Raw genomic sequence first — 10,140 nt, 5'->3', positions numbered from 1 at the left:
AAAGCAGGACAGAGAGTAGCAGCCATCCAAAAACAAAAAGGTGGAATGAGGCCAATCTACTCCTTGGAGATGTGAACTTGTTTGTCTCAGGGTTTTCTGCTTTTGGTCTTTGCCTCACTTCCTGTAAGGGAATTTTTTTAATTTACACTCCCTTTCTTCAAGACCCAAGAGTCAATAAACTTTGCATTATTTTAAGCAAGTCAGATTATTTTGGTGTATTGTACATTTGTTAATAGTGAGGGTGTGAATTGATATTTCTGCCTTTGAATTTTTACTGTTAGATCTGAACAAATAATTCTTAGTGAATAATATATTATATAGCTTGCATCTGCTTCTGTTTGGGATTTATTCTCAAACAGGTTATTTCCTTTAATATATTTGTTGTTTGAAATTGCTTGGTGAACATCTTGTTTGAATAACCACTCTTCAATGGATGAAGCAGTTTGGTGCAAGTATATAGTAGTTGACATTTAAGATGTGTTAACTAGTTCTGATTGGATGTATCTATCACATGGTATCATTTCTGTTCCCTGATTGGATTAGAATAACTTAATATTGTGCATCTAGTGCAACTATACATGTTTATGAGCTAACAACGGCTTTCAACAAATATTCTTAACTTGCTGGTTAAAATTTTCTGTTGTGATCATTCATACAGTAAACTTGTTTGCTAGTCTATTTGGGAAAAGCAAACACAAAAGTGCAGGAATCACAGCCAAGTTAATTATTTTAAAAAATAATTTAATATGTTTGTAAGGGATTAACTCTGCCCTACTGACTATATTTACATATCCACACTAGCAAAATATATTTTCAATACTAATTTACAGCAACAGTCCAATAAACTGTCTCTGGTTGGATACTGACTACATTTCTTTCTGCAGAAATGTGTACTGCTATAATTGTCATCTATTTTATTTTGCTTTTGGAAAAACTGGCTGTCCCTTTTGTGCTTATTGCATACAGTCTGGCATATAGGATGTGCTTCACTTCAGTGGATCAGGCCCATAATATCTGGTCTGGCAGATGGACAATAGTCATCACATATATGTTGCTGCATGAGCTATTACTATGGTACCCACAAATTCAGGGGGGTTCTAATGACAAGCTTATCATCACTACTGTGTTGCAATTGTGTTTAGAGCAAAATAATTTTGAGATCAGAGATCTCTGCAAATCTCTGATGATTCTGAGTATACATACTCAGTGGTGACCTTTTAACAAATTCTGCAGCAAATGCCAAATTCAAACCAGCTGAGGGTCTGTTTTACCTCATCCTCAATAAACAAACAAAGTTCTTTTAAAAACAACCAGTTCTGACAGGTTACCCTTTCTGGTGGTGCAATCACTGAGATCCAAAAATTCCTTGTGCTTCTTACAGGAGAGATAACAAACCTTGAGCTGACTTGATAATGGATGATCTAACATCATAGGGAAAGTCACAAAGATGTCTGTAACTTTCAGTCGGAAGGTTCCTATTTACCCCCTGATTGCATAAAAACCTAGGCTGCAGAGATCTTTCTTTGTTACACCACAGGGGTGGCACTGACTGTAAGCAGGCAGGGCATTTCCTCTCACTAAAGGCTTGGGCAGACTGCATTTTATTCAATGGAGTTTCACCAGAAAGAATAAATGAAAGAAGAATCTGGCCATAGTCAAACTTGCACGGTGATGCACACTACTGACTACGTGGACCAACCTTGTTGTCTACACAGGTAGCTTTTCTGTTGCTTGCTTGCTTGGATATACTGTAATATAGCTCCCATATCAATTATAGAAATATATCTGCACATGACAGGAAATGTATACTGAAAATGTAACCTAAACACCTTCTGTAATTTCATTCTGTGATGAACAGAGCTGTGCAGCATATTTGCAGCAAAAATTGAAATTTTGCAAAATTTACTTCTGTTCAGGTTTCGTTACTATTATAACTAAAGTTTTCATTGACATATTTATGATTCTTAAATTTTTATTTTTAGTATTAGAAATATAGACACCAGAGAATATTAGAGATTGCATAAGGATCTCAGTTTTAGTTTTTTAAAAAGTAGTTTCTATTCCTCATGATTGCAGAGAAGAGAAAAGCTTGAAAATGAGAACTATAAAGGCTCAAAAAACAAAAGGCAAATAAAACAAATCCAACATTTATTATTTTAAAAAATTCATTATTTTAAGGCAATCTCGTGATTTTTTTGGAGGGGCAGGGGATCTAACTCATGATTTTGAATGCCTGGGATTGGCAATACTGTAAAAGTTAAGCATATGCTTAAGTGTGTTGTTGGATTGGGGCCATACTGCATTTTACCCAAAATAAGATTAACTGATCTGATGGAATGCTATTACCTCTACCAGGTCTAGCCAATGTATTCCTACTTAGATTCTATTGTAGGTTTTTGTGTTAAAAATTCAGACATACAAAAGCTAGGGACAGAAACGTTTTTTAAAACAGAAAACAGTAGATATACAAACACAGTGGTAGAAAACAGTCTGATGTTCGAAGGCCCTGTGTGAATATACTGTATATTAATTCAGAGTAAGTGACCACGTCCTATATAAAGAAATGCATCAGGAAAGGAGGCATGTTAAAGAAATGTGCCAGGTTTCCTCTTTTTGTATTCTCAAAATCTTTCAAAAGAATTTGGCTTTAGCTAACCTAGGCCCTGGGAAGAGGGACAGACCACATATGCATGGTTGGATAAGGAGGTAGCTTTCATTAAGGCAAAATGCCTGTTGACTTCAGTGGGACTGGCATCTGGCTTTCTGAGAAATAATATACCCTCTGCTGCAAGTAAATATGCTACTTTCAAGACCCTTTTGGAGAACAATATTGTTTGTTTCAGTGTTTAATCTACTTCTCTTTCTATGTTTTCTATGTGTGGCATAATCAAATATTAAAAGCATGATTTGCTTAAGAAAATCTATAGTTAATTTATTATTGGAAATTGTATGATGATTTTTGGAGAGAAAGTTCTACATGTATTTTTAACAGACATTGGCAAAAGTGATGTGAGTGATAGTTACATTGCTGGAGTAAGGGTAGATGCATCCTTATCTCATATGTGGCAGTAGAGAGGAACCTGCAAACAGAGGCTGTAATGGCAATTAGGTAACTATTAATGTCAAGACATGGGTCAGCATTCCCAAAGTGCTCCTTGTCAGTACTTGGCCTGGGAAAGCTAATGATCCAAACAGCGGACCAAATCCTGGGCATGTGCCACGTGAGGCATGTTGCGCATACTCTAAGAAGAAGTGTGAAACTTGAAATGCAGTCCAGGTTTGTTAATGGTTTGCTAAAGTCTATGAACCTGAACCCAGTTTTGGGTGGACATGGATGATATATGGTTTTCTCAGTGGAAACCAAAGCTCTGTGTTTTTTGTCTCTGTTTAGCTTGAGATTTTGTAAACATGAAATTCAGAATGAAATAGGTGGTGTAGAGGAAATGTTCCCACACACTCGAGCCATTTAGAACACAAGATTGCTGGCAAACCCACTTATTCAAGACCAAACTAGTTTCTGTGAGGAAAGATGGAAAAAAATGAACCTCATAATTGTTTTTAGTGTTTCGATTGTTATTGTTTTAAAGTTAACTGCATATGAAAGAACAATCCTGAGATAGTTTATAGTAGACTAACAGGAGGCTGGTAACCACCAGAATTTGTCAGTAAAGTCCATTAGTCATGAGTCACCTCCAGACCCCACTCTGGATTCTTGTATTGACTTTTCTCCCCCCAGCTGATGTGCAAGGAGTTCTTGAAGCAAACAAAAAAGAAAAGTCCTCTCTCTTCTTTGTTCCCTTACGGGAGTGAGGAGTCCATGGGAGATTGAAAAGAAGCAAGGGTGACCTGGAACTCAGGCAGTCTTCCTGTGTCAGCCCTTTGGGCTTAGTCTTTATGGGGTCCACTGCCAGCCCCTCCTCAGGGGGGATACTGCTCTGAGGCTGGGTCACATGGCTCCTGGAGTGGTGAGATTTGTTGCTCTCTCCCTCTCAGGGAGCCTGGTGCGGCTGTCTGAGGTAAGACAGCCTTCTCCCTGTTCATCACCCCTTCCTGTGGCAGGTTATTCCTGTTAAGGACCCCTGGTCCATGCAGCTCAAGTCTTGCCAGTGCGCCTCTCATGGTGTTGAACAGACCCCCAAGATCATGTTAGTCCTATCTGTCAGTATGAGGGTGTGCCCTTTTCCAGACCCCAAAACAACCCAGCAGTGGCATTATAGCTAAATGCCACTTAATTGCCAACAAGTACAATCCATGGTCTATAATGTGTTTGTTCATGGGAAAATGTTTGAACTCTTCCAGACTGCCAATAAGATGATAATTAAAAGCATATACTATATGTCATAAAATCCTTCCTCTGAACACTATACATTGACCTTGTGCATTTTCTATGTGGCATTAAGATCCCTGCAGAGTTGTCATAACCTTTATTATATTTGTATATATTTTATTTTTTCTTTGCCATTTTGCATAAATGTGTCTTAAATGTTAGAAGATTTTTGTTAAGTAGCAGAGTTAACAGGATTTTGGGAGAGATTCTCCAGTCATTAAAACTAATATCAGTATTCTGGAAATAATTATACCCTTGTATAAACTACAAAGACATCAGGGACCAAATTTACAATCACATAAATGAATATTTCATGCTGGTTGAACAGGAGAAAAAATAAATGTATTACTAGTTCCTGACTAAAGCACAATGGGAGAAATGCTGTCCACATTGAAGTCAAGGGGTATAAAAGTCACCTCTGTTGTAAGACCACTGAAGTAATGGGATTACACTCAGTGCAGGACCTGCCTCATCATTCACATTGCGTTAACTCATGAAAGAAAATTAAAATACTTTGGAAAGTTGGGCTGCGGACCAGCGCTGAGCCAACTGAAGGTCTTTTTTTCAAGCTTCTTCCAGGATACCAAAAGCCCTGTTGATGGCTCCTCAGTTATATTGTATTGTAGTCTTCAGTGCTTATAGCATCCTGTAAGAATCTTGAAAAAAGATTTTACGTTCTTACAGGTTCAGTCTTTTTCCCTTAGCCAAACCTTGGGCCTCAATGATCCGCCTTGATCTGTTTGGAAGGTTTTCACAGCAGTGTTTCCTCCAGGGTGAGAAAGGGAAGGATGTGCCTGTCTCACCACAAAGCCCTGCAGAGATTACTCCAGAAATATCAAACAGTTGCAGGCTGCATTATTTTTCCACCCCAGAGGCAGCCAACTGCTGGAGAAGTCCATTGTGTGGCTCTGCTTATTTATACACCAGCATGTTGGTAGCACAGTGCTAGGAAAGGATTTGTTGTCTGGCATGTCCTCTTTCTGCTGGCTGGCTATCTCCTTCCAAGTGGAAGAACAGAAAAAATGTAAGATCATATCGAAGCAGTGGCTATGGTTTTGATGTAATTGTCACCTTTTCTATCAACAGAATCATACACTTTTAAACTATGGCTACTCAGGAGCCAGAGGATTTTCCCTCTTGTGATTATAATAATGTTTGAATAGGTCAAATTTTGGATTTAGACTGCTTGCTACACATTACTTTCCTGAGACATCACCCTAATCCACTCTCATGCGCATGCTTCTGGATCATGATTTGGCAACTACAAGAGTCATGGGACAGTTTCTGCTGTTGCTCTTGTGCTGAATACATCTGAGATCACCATGGAGACTCCAGTTCTCCGAATGACATTGTGATAGATGCCTCTTCCCATGAAAAAAACTCTTGTGTGAAGGCTCAGAGGAAGAAACTCTTTATGAGAATGTACTTTTGGAGATTCACCCTTTACACTCTGGGGGCAGAGTTTGCCACCTTCTCCACAGGTTCAAAAGCATGATGCTGTGAAGGCAGCTAAACCCCTCCCTACAGGGGTGGGGGAGATGCGCGGACAGATGGCTCTCTTGTCATGTGGATAGGGTCGGGGGTGGGGATGATCTTTTGGCCTCTTTAATGGTGTCCGCAGAGAAGAATTTTGAGGTGCAAGAATGGTAATCAATCCTTCTTTAATATTTTAATATTTTGTTTAAAGTTGAATGTGACTTTGATGGAGGCAGGATTTCATCCAAGATGTCTATTTGAAATATTTTCTGCCTGCTACATGCACTTGCATTAACTAATTTGTGAGACTGTAATTTTAATTTTTACAGTTATGGACCTAGCACAATACATTTTTTTTATTGATGGCAGAGAATACAATTTTATGTTTGTATGAAGTCTGACTGTTTTGTTTCATTTTAAGATACTTGTACTTCTCTCACTGCTTAGATACTAAGGTGATAGGCATCTTGAAAGTAATTTGGCTAGAAAGATAGATGATATCCAGTGTTTAATTGCTGAATAATCTTTGTTGTAAAATAACACTAAATTTTATTTCATTTGAAATATAACCCATATTATTTTCATTGTCTGACAATCAGTAGTGCACTGGTCCAAACACAAGATCAATTCTCATCTGGCTGGCATTCAGTGTTATTAAATGAGGGCTCAGCATAGTACTGTACAAGTAGCTTTAAAAGTAGATGAAAATGGAATTTTACTTATTCATTTCATTTCACTGCACTGAACAGTCTCTTTGTATCTCTCTGTCCTTCACTTTCCTCTAAATGATCAACTGTTGGTCACTTTGGACTAGATAGTGCCATCCTTAAACATGCTGAGTATTACCTTGCTCTGCTAGTAATCCCATTAAAATAAAATGTGGAAAATGGCCAGATTCTGCCACCCTTAAATTTTAGTCTGCCTTAAATTAAAAATACTTTTAAAATCTAACAGCATGGTCTCAGACGTTCCAGCACACTATTGTAAACTAAACAATGACCACTGTTACAGAATATTGTAGTATTTTCTTATATTTAAGAGAAACAAGCTGGAAGACTATGATTATTTTGACTGACCCGGTCACAGAATTTCATCCATTAATTCCCGCATCAAGTCCATAGTTTCTTGTTGAACAGAGCATGGTAGGTGTCTGTGCAGGCCAGGAGTTTGCTTGAACAAATGCAACTGCAGGATTGTGAACTGAGTCCCTCTTTACTATACTGCTGCCTGGATTGTAGGATCTTTGGTGCCCAGACCATGTCTTGTCTTGTCCATGTCCCATACAATGTTAGGTGCACTGTTGATGTCCAACAAATAAATAATAAATATAAAAACAATGACATGCCACTGGTTTCTTCTCAACGTTCATCATGAACAAATTATTATGTATCTATGTTGTGTCTATTGTGCACAAAACTACCTGTGTATCAAGAAACGAGGGAATGCATGTATGTATTTTTACTGTGTTTTAACACTGAAATGTGTTGTTGCTCTGCCCACGTGCTACCCACTTATACAAAACAAATCTGATGGGATACAATATAGTTTAACGAGAATGTAAACTGTGGCTATCTTGCTTTCATTGTTGGAATACCCGCCTGATTCTGTCTTCTTTGCTGCTGTGCTTAAAGCTTATGCTATTTCCTCCTTCCCCCTTATTTAACTTCTACTGCAGAATTGAAAAGCAGACTTATGCCCCTTTAATGGATTTCTTTATTGGTGTGGTTGTCATCAACAAGTTTCCACCACAGCAGCTCTACAAATTAATCTATGTTTATACATTCCTTGCTTTCTTATAAAAACTTCAATAGTTTGGAGATTTTCAACATAATTTACTTTTAAAATCTTCTCCAAATTTAAAACTGTAATTAATTAATTTCAGGAGGTGTTAGTTTCTGAAGGCTCTTAATTTCAATGCAATTTAATAAAATTATGAAAAAGCAGTTAATGCGCGATCATAATAACTTTTTAATGAGATTCTTGGTAGGCTAAATTAATTATATAAATGTGTGTGTGCATATATGTTTATAATCTTTTAATGAATTTAGTACTAATGCCAGGTGCCAGATTGAAAGCTCTAGACTGAAATGATCTGCCACAGAATAAACATGGCAGACAAAGTAGTAGTACAAGGACAGTAGTAAAGTTGCTAGTTTTGGCTGGGTGTATTCCTGGAGGTTTCATCACAGGACATAATCTAATTTAATTAAAGATTAATCTTTAATTCCTGGAGACTCCAGGACAATCTTGGAGGACTGGCAACCCTAGACAGTAGACAGTTGTCTACGTCATAAAATCACCACTAGACCTTTTTAGATGCTAGTACACAGTTCTATAGAACTGTAGATGAATGTTGTAACTGAAAATACACAGACTATTAAATACCTGTACACTGAAATGTCAATTGAAACAAAATTTCTTTCACCCTTTCACAAACTGAAAATGTGTGATCATTCACATGCTATACTACACTGGTGATTATGTTGCAAAGGAACCATGCAGCAAGTTTTGCTGTGGACATAAGCAGAAATCTGTCCCTTCTTCTGCAGAGGGGAGGCAAGTGAAGGATCAGCTGCCTCCATGACACCATTCCTTCATCCTCTGGAATATACAGACAGCACCTGATGGGTTCAGAATCAGTGCAGAAGGTGAGAATGGAAACTGGGTAGGTCTGGGATCATAAGGATTAGATGACATAATAGTAAGAACACTTGAACCTGGTCTACAATTGTGCTTCCATGGTTGCTAGCACTGGTGGTGCTACACTGTGCTATGCAACAGTGCAAAATATCTTAGTGCAGACAGGACCTCACTTCATGGTCTCTTCCCAGAGTGCCTCCTATCTTTTTTTCCCCTTCATTAGAGTTCTCCCATCCTCTTCCTCCTTTAGTGCTTCCTTGCTTTCCCATACTCTAAGGGGAGCTGCTGCACCTAGTAAAGGTGGGGTATGCCAGGTCTCCTTTTTTCTGCCCCCTATGTTGCCTCTTCTTACACTGCTTTCTAGAGAGTTTCTGCTGTTGCCACTGTTGAAGGTAAGAGATGGCTGGATGGATCACTCTTCTTACCCACCTTTGGGATTGCCACTGCTGATGTCACTACAGAAGGTGGGGAGGCCAAGTCCCCTGCCCTTCTCTTCTAATATTAACTCTTTTATATCCATTGGGGTGGCAGCAGTCTGCTATTGTTGAAGGTGTGGAGGCAGATTCTCTTTTCCAGTGTCATGCTCTTGACACCTGTTTATAGCTGAATTAGCTTTTCTACTAAGGCCTGGTCTACACTACACGTTTAAACTGAATTTAGCGACGTTAAACCGATTTAACCCTGCACCCGTCCACACAACGAGGCCCTTTATATCGATATAAAGGGCTCTTTAAACTGGTTTCTGTACTCCTCCCTGACGAGAGGAGTAGCGCTGAAATCGGTATTGCCATGTTGGATGAGAGTTAGTGTGGCCGCAAATCGACGGTATTGGCCTCTAGGCGGTATCCCACAGTGCACCATTGTGACCGCTTTGGAAAGCCATCTGAACTCAGATGCACTGGCCAGGTAGACAGGAAAAGCCCCACGAACTTTTGAATTTCATTTCCTGTTTGGCCAACGTGCAGAGCTCACCAGCACAGGTGACTATGCAGAGCTTATCAGCACAGGTAACAATGCAGTCTCCTGAGAATCGAAAAAGAGCTCCAGCATGGACCGCACAAGAGGTACTGGATTTGATCGCTATATGGGGAGAGGATTCTGTGCTAACAGAACTCCGTTCCAAAAGACAAAATGAAAAAACATTTGAAAAAATTTCCAAGGCCATGATGCAGAGAGGCCACCCCAGGGACTCAGTACAGTGCCGTGTGAAAGTTAAGGAGCTCAGACAAGCCTACCAGAAAACCAAAGAAGCAAACAGAAGGTCCGGGGCAGGGCTGAAAACATGCCGCTTCTACACTGAGCTGCATGCAATTCTAGGGGGGTCCACCACCAGTACCCCACCCCTGTCCGTGGATTCCGAGGTGGGGGTGGTAATCTCAGCCATGGCTGAGGATTCTGCAGACGGGGAAGATGAGGAGGAGGAGGAGGAAGAGAAGAATGAGCTTGCAGAGAGCACACAGCACTCCATTCTCCCCACCAGCCAGGAGCTTTTTCTCACCCAGATGGAATTACCCTCCCAGCCCTCCCAAGCCACTATCCCACACAATGAAGCCATGGAAGGGACCTCTGGTGAGTGTACCTTTTGTAAACATAAAACATGGTTTAAAAGCAAGCTTTTTTTAATGATTAATTTGCCCTGAGGACTTGGGATGCTTTCGCGGCCAGTACAGTTATTGGAAAAGTCTGTTAACATGTCT

This window comes from Gopherus evgoodei, chromosome 7, assembly GCF_007399415.2.
Source record: "Gopherus evgoodei ecotype Sinaloan lineage chromosome 7, rGopEvg1_v1.p, whole genome shotgun sequence".
Lineage (NCBI taxonomy): Eukaryota > Metazoa > Chordata > Testudines > Testudinidae > Gopherus > Gopherus evgoodei.
This window is presented reverse-complemented; position numbering follows the sequence as displayed.